This window comes from Pelodiscus sinensis, chromosome 3 (genome assembly GCF_049634645.1).
Source record: "Pelodiscus sinensis isolate JC-2024 chromosome 3, ASM4963464v1, whole genome shotgun sequence".
NCBI lineage: Eukaryota > Metazoa > Chordata > Testudines > Trionychidae > Pelodiscus > Pelodiscus sinensis.
In genome coordinates, this window is record NC_134713.1 from 136,435,557 (window position 1) to 136,447,778 (window position 12,222).

Genomic DNA, 12,222 nt, shown 5'->3' on the forward strand with positions numbered 1-12,222 from the left:
CTGCAAGAGGTGGGCGCCCGCCTGGTCTAGTGCGGAGATCGTGGACCTCATCGAGGTTTGGGGGGAAGCCTCCAATGTCCACAACCTCCACACTAGGCACAGGAAAGTGGCCGTCTAGGGCAGGATAGCTGCCAGCCTGGCCACCCAGGAGCAGGTTTGCATGAAAATCAAGGTGGTCCAGTGAGATGCCCGACCCTGAGCCCTGAGCTTAGAACATAAGAATGGCCGTACTGGGTCAGACCAAAGGTCCATCTAGCCCAGTAGCCTGTCTGCCAACAGCGGCCCACCCTAGGGACCCTGGAGGGGATGGACCGAAGACAATGACCAAACCATTTGTCTCGTGCCATCCATCTCCAGCCTTCCACAAACAGAGGCCAGGGACACCATTTCTACCCCCTGGCTAATACCACTCCATGGACCCAACCTCCATGACTTTATCTAACTTCTCTTTAAACACTGTTCTAGTTCTAGCCTTCACAGCCTCCTGCAGCAAGGAGTTCCACAGGTTGACTATTTGCTTTGTGAAGAAGTACTTTCTGTTATTAGTTTGAAGCCTGCTACCCATTCATTTCATTTGGTGCCCTCTAGTCCTTCTATTATGGGAACTAATGAAGAACTTTTCTTTATGCACCCTCTCCACACCACTCATGCTTTTATAGACCTCTCTCATATCCCCCCTCCGTCTCCTCTTTTGTAAGCTGAAAAGTCCCAGTCTCTTTAGCTTCTCTTCATATAGGACCTGTTCCAAACCCCTGATTATTTTAGTTGCCCTCCCCTCTCTCTTCCCCTCTCTCACATCCTTTTCCCAGTCTCCCCCGAGGTTAATCCCCCCCTCCACCCTTAGTTTTGTTAAATAAAGAGAGTTTCTATTTTTGAACACACGTGTCCTTTATTTTGTACATCAGGAAAGGGGGCTAGAGGGGGTAAGTGGAAGGAGGTGAGGGAGGAATGGGGTAAGAGCCCCCCCATGGGGAGGACTGGGGTGGCTCTGCAGGCTCCTTGGGGTGGAAGCTCTCCTGCAGCCCCCCAATTGACACCCCCCCCAGATGGCAGCCTGCGGCAAGTGCAGCCGGGCTGATGGCCGAGTGCTGTGATGTGCCGAGTGTGGGCATTCAGGGCACTCCAAGCCAGGACTGCTATGCTGTCCCTCATTGAGTTAGACAAGCGAGTGGGGAACCCCTGAGAACTGTCTGTCCGGGATGGGGGTCGGGTCCCTTTAAGCACAGCCCTCGGCTAGCCTGAGACAGCAGCTCCCCGCTCTAAGTCCAAAATGCTAATTCGAACTAGTTTTTAGGTCTAGATGCACTAGTTCGAATTAGCTTAGTTCGAATGAACTAATTCGAATTAAGTTAGTTCGAATTAGTGCTGTAGTGTAGACATACCCTTATCTAGTTGTGCAGCATTGTTAATTTTTACTTTAGGTTGGTTATTCTGTTTTTAACACTCCACTGTTTTTATTTATTTATTTTTTGGTTCTTCACTCAAATTTTACCTAAAGGCTTTCATTCTTGTTCTGTATCTTGAACATAAGAACTTGTTTGAACGATATCAGTTTAAACACTTCTTTGACTTTTTAAAAGCTTTTGTACTTCAGGGTATGTCTACACTACCCCGCTAGTTCGAACTAGCAGGGTAATGTAGGCATACCGCACTTGCAAATGAAGCCCGGGATTTGAATTTCCCGGGCTTCATTTGCATAAGCGGGGAGCCGCCATTTTTAAATCCCCGCTGGTTCGAACCCCGTGCCGCGCGGCTACACGGGGCTCGAACTAGGTAGTTCGGACTAGGTTCCTATTCCGAACTACCGGTACACCTCGTGGAACTAGGTTCCTAGTCCGAACTAACTAGTTCGAGCCCCGTGTAGCCGCGCTACACGGGGTTCGAACCAGCGGGGATTTAAAAATGGCGGCTCCCCGCTTATGCAAATGAAGCCCGGGAAATTCAAATCCCGGGCTTCATTTGCAAGTGCGGTATGCCTACATTACCCTCCTAGTTCGAACTAGGAGGGTAGTGTAGACATACCCTTAGATACTTTCATACTGCTCTCTTACCCAGTGTCAAATGGGAGATGGAGTTAGTGGTATTTTCCCCAAGTTCTGCCCCTTGGGGTGTCATGAGGTTGTATGCTACCTTATTAAAATTGTTGTATGATTAGTCCTCTTCTCTCAAATATGTTGATTAGCTGTGAAATACACGTTGAACCTCCTAAATCCAGGACTCTGGTCTGGCAACATCCATGATCTGGCAGGGACACGGATATTGCTGGGCCAAGGAGCCCTGGTGTCGGGAGCAATTCAGGGGTGGGAAGCCCCTGAGGGACCAGGTTACATCTGGGGAGCTCCAGCCCTGGCCGGGGAACCCTCGGGATCAACGGGCCAGTAGTGACTGAAAGGCACTGGTGTCAGTGGGGTCAGGCAGTGTTTGGGGAACCCCTGGCATCAGCAAGACCAGGTGGCTTCTGGGGAGCCCCTATCCAGGCTGGAGAACCCCAGGGTAGGGTGGGTGGGAGATGTAGGGGAAAACAAAGCAGCTTTCAGGAAAAGATTATTGGCTCCTCTATTACTATTCAAGTTCTTGAAGTTTCCCTTAACACTTCAGAAAGAGGGGTCAAGTTTCAGTTGGGGACATGGCAAGTTCAAATGTACAGATAGTGGCTCTTCTTTTTATTTATACGTTCCACAGGGTATACCTCTAACTTACTTTTATTCATCAGGTTTGAGTGGGCTTTCTGCAGAGTCACTCATCCATAGAACAAATAAAATATCCTGAACTTTGTCCAGCCTATCATGTTAGCAAAAAGGCTCATAAGCCTGCTGTTTCTCATTGATATCTCCTGAAGGAATCTGATAGATTATGTTCAGAACATGGGGTCATCTAGGCATAGGTGTAATCAACACATAGAACATTTCACATTATCCTAGCTTCATTAACAGAACAGAGAAGTCAGCAAAGCTGACCACTTCTACCTTCCTGTTAGTCTGGAGCTGGGTTGTCACAAACACTGGTCTTTGCTGATTACTTAATTTGACCTCTTGGCCTACATCCTAGATGGGTTTAAAATTAAATACAAAATACAGTCTGAACAATTCACATGTTTAATACCTTAAAATTCACTAAATGGTTTGTCAGAAGCATACTTTCATTTACTCTTAAACACCAAAGGTGAATCTAAATAACTAAGGGTATGTCTACACTGCCACCCTAGTTTGAACTAGGGTGGCTAATGTAGTCATTCAAACTTGCGAATGAAGCCCGGGATTTAAATACCCCGGGCTTTATTTGCATGTTCCCGGGCACCGCCATTTTTAAATGCCCCGTAGTTCGAACTACTTGCCCGTGGCTACACGCGGCACAGGCTAGGTAGTTCGAATTAAAGCTCCTAATTCGAACTACTGTTACTCCTCCTGCCCTAGGTAGTAAAGAATAAATGATGGTAAAACCTCAGGGTTATGAACATCTTGGGAATGGAGGTTGTTTGTAATGCTGAAATTTTTAAAATTCTGAGCAAAGCATTATGGTTGTTCTTTCACATCTTCTGCACATTAACATAATATAGCTTTAACACTTTACTATGCAGAAGAAAAATGCTGCTTTCCCCTAACTTTTTCAGTAGCTTGTTTAACACTATACCATATTGTCTTTTCTGTATTTTATTTGTGTCTGCTGGTACCTGATTATGTACTTGTGGTTCCAGTACCAAATGTGGTGTGTGGGTGATTGGTCAGTTTGTAACCTCTGGTATTTTTTAACTTTGAGATTCTATTGTAGATTACTTCACTTATAGAAGGATTATTACGGATTGTTGCATGACCTTTCTGATAGGTTTGGGCCCAAAGAGGCTTTCAGTATAGGGCAGTGTTTCTCAACCAGTGGTACAAGTACCCTTAGGAGTTCTTGAGAAGTCTGGGGGGTACATCAACACAACTGAAATTTGGAGAACACTGAATTTTTGTGTTAAGTTTTACAGCGCTTTATTATTTTTGTACTTTTTGCACCCCAAAATTTTTTCGTCTGCCCGGCTATGATTAAGTTGTTTAAACAAATGTGTTGCAATGGTAGGAAAAAAAAGTGTCTGAAAACTGAAGGTACTGGGGGTACTTATAATTTTTTTTAAAAGGGGGTACTTTATAAAAACAGGTTAAGAAACACTGGCATAGGGCATGCATTTTCTTCCTCTATCCTGCCATGCAAACCTATTGCTTCTGGTTTTTTAAAAAAGTACCTACTACAAAGTAAATTCTCTCCTGTTCTTTAAGAACTTCATTTAAATATTTCAACATACTCAATCTCCATCCATAGAACAGATTTATAGTACTTAGTTAATTTGCAACAGTAATTCAGGGATGAAAAATTGTCTGGAAATCCAAAATATGAACTTATTAAGTGTTGAATATTCTGTTGGGTTTTTTTTTAGCAGTAAATCTGTGATGCGATGACCTTTTGCTGTTGCTATTCTTAGGTAAAATAGTACAGATAGCAACATTTTTGGTAGCAAAACTGGCAGGAAGAATGTAACAGACTGCTACAGTAGATGTCCTTTCATTTCACTACAAACTAATATGGGTTAGGCTTTTGTATGTGGGTGTTTTTGTGCTTGAGTATCATATGTAATGTACTGTTGAGAACCGTAATAGCCTAATTGGGCTTTCATAAAAGTTATTAGTAAGAGGCATTTGATTTGTTAGAAAGACTTGTTAACAGCTTTTAAGGTAACTAGAGTGAGCTGAATTCAAATATGGTTGTCTGGGGTGTATAAAGGTATTTATTTGCAAGTTTAAGGATCTGAACTTGAAAACTGAACTTTTGGTAATAACCTTTTTTAAATCAGCAGGATCAAATTATGTTTAGACTATCAACTTGTAATACATTTCTCTAGACCTCTTAGAGGATTGATTCTGAGATTTCTTTCTAGTTTATAAATGGATTTAGAATTTAAGCTTGGCCTAAAAAACTGCTGGAAAGGCTCCACTGCCTCTTAGTTTCATCTTCCCACACATTAATTCTCCTGGAGTTAGAATAAAGAAGAAAAATTATTAGGGCAGTTGAAATTCCACTCCATGTGTATTCCCTGCTTCCCTCTAGTACAAGTGAGGGGCCTCATATGCATACTGGGACACTGGTAATGTTCTTCTGGATAGCAAGGAGTGGTGTAACGTAGTGCTGCCAATCTGACGAACTCAAAAATGAATTTCTTTAAATCATAAGCTGTAAACAAAAAATGAATTTGATGCTCTTATTTGGCTTTGGCTTTTGAGCTTTCAAGGGTCACATTTGTGAGTTTTTCTTTGAAGCCACGAGGATTAGATAATTTGCTTAAAATAAGACATTGGAGATTATCATCTAAAGCCCAGCTTCCGTAGTCATTAAGAAATAACAAAATATAAAGTCCCAATAAAATGAATTGCAACACTATATAAGGGCCAATAGGCTTGGCTTTCCGTAGATCTGTGTTAGATGCTTTAGGAGAGTGCTGTGGTTGACTTCTTTGGGGAGTGGAACCCTGAGATGGAGTGTACTTTCCTGATACTGGAACAGAAGGAGTACAGCCTATCCCCAAGTTACGAACCAAACACTTGGCCGTAACTTGATTTGTTCGTAATTCGGACCCCATTGAGTTACACAGTGACCGCGCTGTTCGTAAGCACGGGTCACGTTCGTAACTCGGGGACTGCCTTTATGACTGCTCCATGGGAGCTTTGGTCGTAAATACGAACAGTCGTAACTCGGGGACCGGCTGTAAAGGCAGAACGCTTAGCAGCAGAAGGTATGCTTCCTCAACCCAGTCCAATCATGGCTGCAGTATAAAAGGAAGCAGCCTACCTCAGTCTGGACTGACCACTGAAGAATAAGGATATACCTTGCCAGCTCCAGTTGAGGAACAGCCAGCATCCTAGACCACTGGAGCAGGAGATGCTGAGATCCAAGCAAGTGCCAAATTATCTGAAGACCACCTGGGGAGATTGGACTTCTTGGGTGGTGAATGCAGAGACTCTGGGTATGTCTACACTTGCACCCTAGTTCGAACTAGGCATTCGAAATAGTCAATGAAGCGGGGATTTAAATATCCCGTGCTTCATTAGCATGATCTTGATGGTGCGTTACTCCTATCAGCAGCTGTTTTGAAAGTGAAAGTGCGCACTGGGAAGCGTTAGTTCGAACCAAAAAATGAGGAGTCACATTAGTTCGAACTAGGGTGCAAGCGTAGACATACCCTCTGAAGACCTCCTGACTTCAACTGTAGAAGTCCTGGGAGGAAGTAGTCCCAGGAGGGATTAGCCAGTGTTCTTGCAGTAGTTTGGGAATGTTTTGGGCAGATTCCGTAATGACTTGGGCTACGTCTACACTGAGTTGTTTTTGGCAGAAAATATGCTAATGAGGGACTCATTAGCATGAGTCATGACATCATTAACGTATTTTCTGCCGTTTCTTTGTGCACAAGGGGTTTGTGCGCAAAAAGAAGGAGTGTGGACGTTTCCTTTTTGTGCAAAACCCTTGCACAAGGTCCTAATGCCTGTCCCGGAGAGGGGGACAGGCATAAGATAAGGTTGGTTGGTGTTGGGCTACACATGTGCGAGAGGCGTGTGTGTTCCCGCCTTTTGAAGGTAGCGTGCTCAGCCGACTCCTCTCAGTTCCTTCTTCTCCGCCCTCAGTTAAGGATGGAGTTCCAACCTCTTTTCCTCGTATCACTTCTGTGAAGCAAAATAAAGAAAATTAGATAGCTATTGTAGACATACCTTTTCCTGTTAGTTTTTCCTTTGTTCAACAGTTGATAGGTTTAAAAGAAAAAGTTCTTACTTCAGCTTGTATATAGTTAGTCAAACAGTTTACCACCACACAACACCAAACCGCAGCAAACAAAAAACAAACAATAAAACAAAAATTAAAAAAAGGAATCTGTGGCACCTCTCCATTTCATTCCAGAATACATTGTGCACTTGAAACAACAAAATGTATCTCTTTCATTACTCAGAGTGCATCTGTCTGTAGTCGCAAGCTTTCCTCCACCTAGAGAGGAATTCTCTGTTTGCCCACCCTATCTCTGAGAGGTTTTTTAAGGGCCTACAGAAGCTTCACTCACCACGGACACCCATATCTCCCACGTGGGATTTGGAACTGGTTCTCCACTCATTCACAAAACCACCCTTCGAGCCAATGGCAACTTCATCACTTATCTTTCTCACCATGAAAACAGTGTTCCTCTTGGCAACCACGTCTGAAAGGAGAGTTAGTGAACTTGTGGCTTTCATGTCTTCACCTCCATACATGATCTTTTCACAAACATAAAGCTATTCTGCGATCCTATCCCTCCTTCTTACCCAAAATTCATTCTGAATTTCATATCAATGAACCCATAGCCCTTCCCACTTTCTACCCAAAACTTCATCGCTCCAGGGACGAAGCCATATTGCATATGCTTGTTGTGAGAAGGGCCATTGTCTTCTACTTAGTCGAAAAGAGTGCGTCCTGTCTATCACAGAGGTTGCTCATATCTATAGCCAAAAGGTCCAAGGGAAAACCACTTTCTTTCTAGTGCATATCAAAACTTATGACATCCTGTATTACCACCTGCTGCTCACTCCAGAATAGAGCACTACTGACAACTGCCAAAGCTCATTCCACCAGAGCAATGGAGACATCAATGTTTTTCCTCAAGGGACTGTCTCTCCGTGAAATGCATCGAGCAGCCACATGGTCGCCTAGACACATTTCCTTGAAGTACTATGCAATTCCACCACGCTCAACAATTGACATCATCTTCGCTACAGCGATCTTTCCATGGCCTGCAACGACTAGACGAAGTCCACCTACCATCTAACTGGGCATTGCTACACTGTCACCAACAGTGGCGCACCCATGGGAACATCACTCAAAGAAGAAAGAGAAGTTACTCACTCTGTACAGTAACAATGGTTCTCCGAGATGTGTGTCCCTTGGGTGCTCTACTACCCACTCTTTTCCCTGCTTCTTTTGGAACTAACAACTTGCCAGGAGGCTATCAAAGAAGAAACAGAGGAGTTGGGCTGCTCATGTTAACTTTAAAGGCGGGAACACTGCGTGCCTCTCACTCATGCACAGCCTGATTGGATATTGCCATAAAAGTCTCTGATCCCTGGCACTAGGAGGAGCCAGACACCAACAGTGGAGCACTCATGGGGACACACATCTTGAAGAACCATCATTACTACACAGAGTGAGTAACTTCTCTTTTCATCTCATCCCCAATTATTGCAAGTGGCTCATAAGAGGGCAGCACAAGCTGACAGGGCCTTGAAGCCAGCTGTGCCAGAACAAGGTTTACCACCAACTCAGTAGGGAATTTGCTGAAAACATGCCCATGCTGCTGCAGGAACACTGGCTATTTCCTCCTTGGGCTACTTCCTACCATAACTTCTACAGTTGTAGTCAGGGTGTCTTTGTAGTCTGTGGGGTTCTTGGTTGGTGAATGCATGTCTTCTGGGTTATCGTAAGACATTCACTTGCTGAGCAGCACTCCAGCAATGTAAAGGAAAGAGTGTCTACACTAAGGATGCCGACTAGTTGAGTAGTTAATAGAAATTCCATTGACTACTCCACAACTAGTTGATAGGCACTTTCACATTCCTTGTTTGAAATGTACAAGAGCCCCCGCTGGGATGAGACTAAGTCTACACTTAAAGTATTAAAGTGAGTGGATAGCCACAGCACGGGCACTAGGAGAGAGCTCTCATAGCACTCTATGTATCCTACCTAAGTGGGGGGCGTAGTTCCCAGTGCTGGGAGCCCTTTTACACTGCCACTCTACAGTGCTGTAACTTGCTGCACTTGAGGGGTGGGTGGGTGGGTGAATGGGTGTGTGTTTCACACCCTGAGCAAGAAAGTTGCAGCACAGGGAAGTGGTAGTATAGACATGGTCTTAGTCAACTTCTGCTTTAGTGGTTTAGTTTAGCTCTTTTGGCCCTAACACTTGGTGGGTTCTAATGCAGTTTTCCAGATCATCAAATGCCATTCTCCTTTCAGGACCCCAGATACCCTGCTTTTTTAAATCCACTTCTCTGAACTACTACGGAATCTTCTTTTGGCAACCGATTATTTTCCTGAGTAGAAGGAAATGAGCCCCAGTAGATGCACCAGCATGCACTCTGCTTATCACTTTCTACTTAGCCAATTCATCACACTGTCATAAAAGAAAACTACTAGGCATTGAGTGTTGTTTGACTGAAATCTACTATGTTAAAAAAAATTGTCCTAAACTGTTTGCCCTGGTACTGAAGCACACTCCTTTAAGGTGGCTCGCTCAGGCCTATGGCTCATTCTCTCTGGAAAAAGCAACTCATTCAGTTCCTTTCTTTGTTGCATCGTATGAAGAGGATCCACTCACTGTCTATAACTGAAATCTGTGCTTATTTAAGTAGTCGGTCATCACCTGCCCATTGGTATGATTCTTCAGATGTTTTGGTTCTTTGTGTGATGCCTTATTGCATAACAAATGGCTCAGTTACAGACACGTAATTTAGTGTGCATCTTTACATTAATATGATTTTAGCACTGTTGCTTTGCAGTAGTAGACAAAATTTGGCCAAAATTGAAAAAAGAATCTTTAACTGTCAAACAGATATTTAGTGATTAAACACCCATGCAAAGGTAAGGGTTCAATTTGTCCTGTTCAAATGCAAGTTTCTCTTAAAATTGCCATTCTTGACAACTCCGTGCATACTGTTTGGTCTTATCAAAATCAAATATATTTTCTGACCGAAAATTTTATTAGCTTTGTTGAAGTGCACTGTTCACACTTCCATCTGGTTAAGAAAATGCTGTCTTCCCTCTTTTGCGTTTTGTGTAGGTGTCTTTTGGGTGCATTCCAGAATTCAGGGCAGGTGTTTGAAAGGCTAAATATTTTAATTGTACACAGGTGCTTGTTTTCTGGGATGGGTCTTATCTGAGAAGTTTTAATCACCTACATTGGACATCAGACTGAGAGGGGTGATGAAGGTAGATGAAGATATGGATAATATAGAAATAATGAAATGAATTGACAGTAGTTTTTCAATAAGCATATTTGGACTAATTTTAAATGCTTTTTAGGTATTCTCTCCACATCCCTAATAATTCTCTTCTCCTTCCTTTTGTTCTAAAGGTAGATAGAGGGGCACATGAAAAACATTTTGTGGACTGTAATAGATGTCTCGAAAGTAAAGTCTTTTCACTAAAAGAAGCTCCTTAGCATTTGGCAGCAGAGACCCTTGTGAAACAGTAGAGTAGTTTTTCCTATAATAGTGATGGGTGCTTGCCTATGGTAGAAAGGTCACTGTTGTTGACATTATACAGTTAATGATATTATCAGACCTCTCTAAATTTTGCTATAGTATTTGACTCAGTCCTCTTGCAGTCCTTAATTCTACAAACTGACCTTAACTAGCATGCAACAGGTCCTTTAATTTGGTTTACCTATGCATTCTGTTAATTCCAATGTCCCCTTGTTGCCTAGCTCAGTGAAACAATTTTGACTCTCCCCTGTATAACCTTGATTTATTCAGATTCTCTCCAGCAAATCATTTTAATTTCAAGTAATTTGCTCAAGGAATTACAGTTTGCACAAATGAGAGTACTGTTTTAAAGTACACATTTTTCCTGTAAACCTGACCTTATTGTGTGCAAATTATTTTGTTGGTATTGATACTAATAGCAGAATAGAGAAATGTAACAAATGATACAGTATTCAGCATTAATATTGTCTGGATTAACCTATTTCAATCAATATAACTGCTGCATATGGTGCTCAGTGTAATGCACAAAAGAAGTGGCATATCAAACATAGGGTGTCTAGCTAGCACTTAATTTTTTTTAAAAAATGACACCCTCCCTGCCAAAAAAAAAAAGCTTGTTGAGTGCACCTAATATTGACTCCTTTGTGGGCAACGTTAATTCAGTTAAGTGGCCTCAAGTGAAAGCGCTATAAACATCACGAGAAGTCATTCTTCCGCTCTACTCTGCGCTAGTTAGGCCTCAATTGGAGTATTGTGTCCAGTTCTGGGCAACGCATTTCAAGAAAGATATGGAGAAATTGGAGAGGGTCCAGAGAAGAGCAACAAGAATGATTAAAGGTCTAGAAAATGTGACCTGTGAAGGAAGGCTGAAAAAATTGGGTTTGTTTAATTTAGAAAAGAGAAGATTGAGGGGGGACATTGTCAGCCGACGGTCAGGGCAGTGTGTGTGTGTATGTTTCCGAGAGAAGGTTTAACGTCCGTGCCTTTACTGCTAGGACCGGGGTCCCATCGCAGAGGGTGGCCAGCAGGCCAACAGACGCCCCGTTATATAGGAAGAGCTTATTACATCTTAGATTTCAGCTGCTAGAATTTCATAATTCCTTCGCAGCGGGCAGCCTTGGAGAAAGACTGAAAGATGCCCCAGTGGATCCTGTCACCTGCGAGTGACACAGATCCAAACGCCCAAGCTCTTCCTATAACTGTCCCTTTATGACCGGCTGAAGTTCTTTTAAATTGTGCTTGGTTCTGTTACAGCAACTGAAGGAGTCAGGTTAAAGCTTAAACAGTTACAGGTTTATTAAAGAAGCTTATAAATCATATGGTTACAATGGCTATTGCTCTATTTCTTAACTATTAGCAAAATATAGGTCTTAAAAATGGTTACAAAGAAGATAAAGATAGAAAAATAGAAATAATGGTACCAAGTAACAGCTTACTCTTTCTATGTGTACACTTAAGACAGAGGACCACATCCAGGTACCATTTTTACCCCCTTCTGTGCCTCTCGACTCCAGCATGTCAGGCCAGGGCCGGTCCCTCAATTCCTAGGAAAGACGAAAATACGAGGTGGGCGTCCCCATAGAACCTCGGGAGGTCAAACACCTAACCTGACCAGCAGGTAGAGGGTAGAATGACACTCAAAGTGAGTGTATGCTGGGCCCATCTTATATACCCATGGGGTCACGTATTTCTCTTTCTTATCTGTAATGCCAATTGATGCTGGTCTGTCTGCTGTGAGACCAGTTCTTACAAGGGAGTTGTGAACTTAATTTACACTTGTAAGAGAGATTTGAGATGATTAAATTGGAAGTACGGGACATTGTTTTCTCAGTGGGAAATTCCCCTCCCAGGGACTGTGTGTGTGTTCGAATCAACATAGGTGCCAGCCGCAGCCTCGAGGCCAGCTTATTGACTTAACTGCTCTCTATCCACATATCTGTGTTTCAGCTTTTCAGGATCAGATGAGCCAGCATAGACT

At 43.0% G+C, this 12,222-nt stretch overlaps 1 protein-coding gene across 3 annotated transcripts in view; it reads left to right on the forward strand.

Moving 5' to 3' along the window:
- The window catches only part of CRIM1 (cysteine rich transmembrane BMP regulator 1), a 336,829-nt gene that overhangs the window by 14,972 nt on the left and 309,635 nt on the right, over window positions 1-12,222 (forward strand). The window lies entirely within an intron of this gene.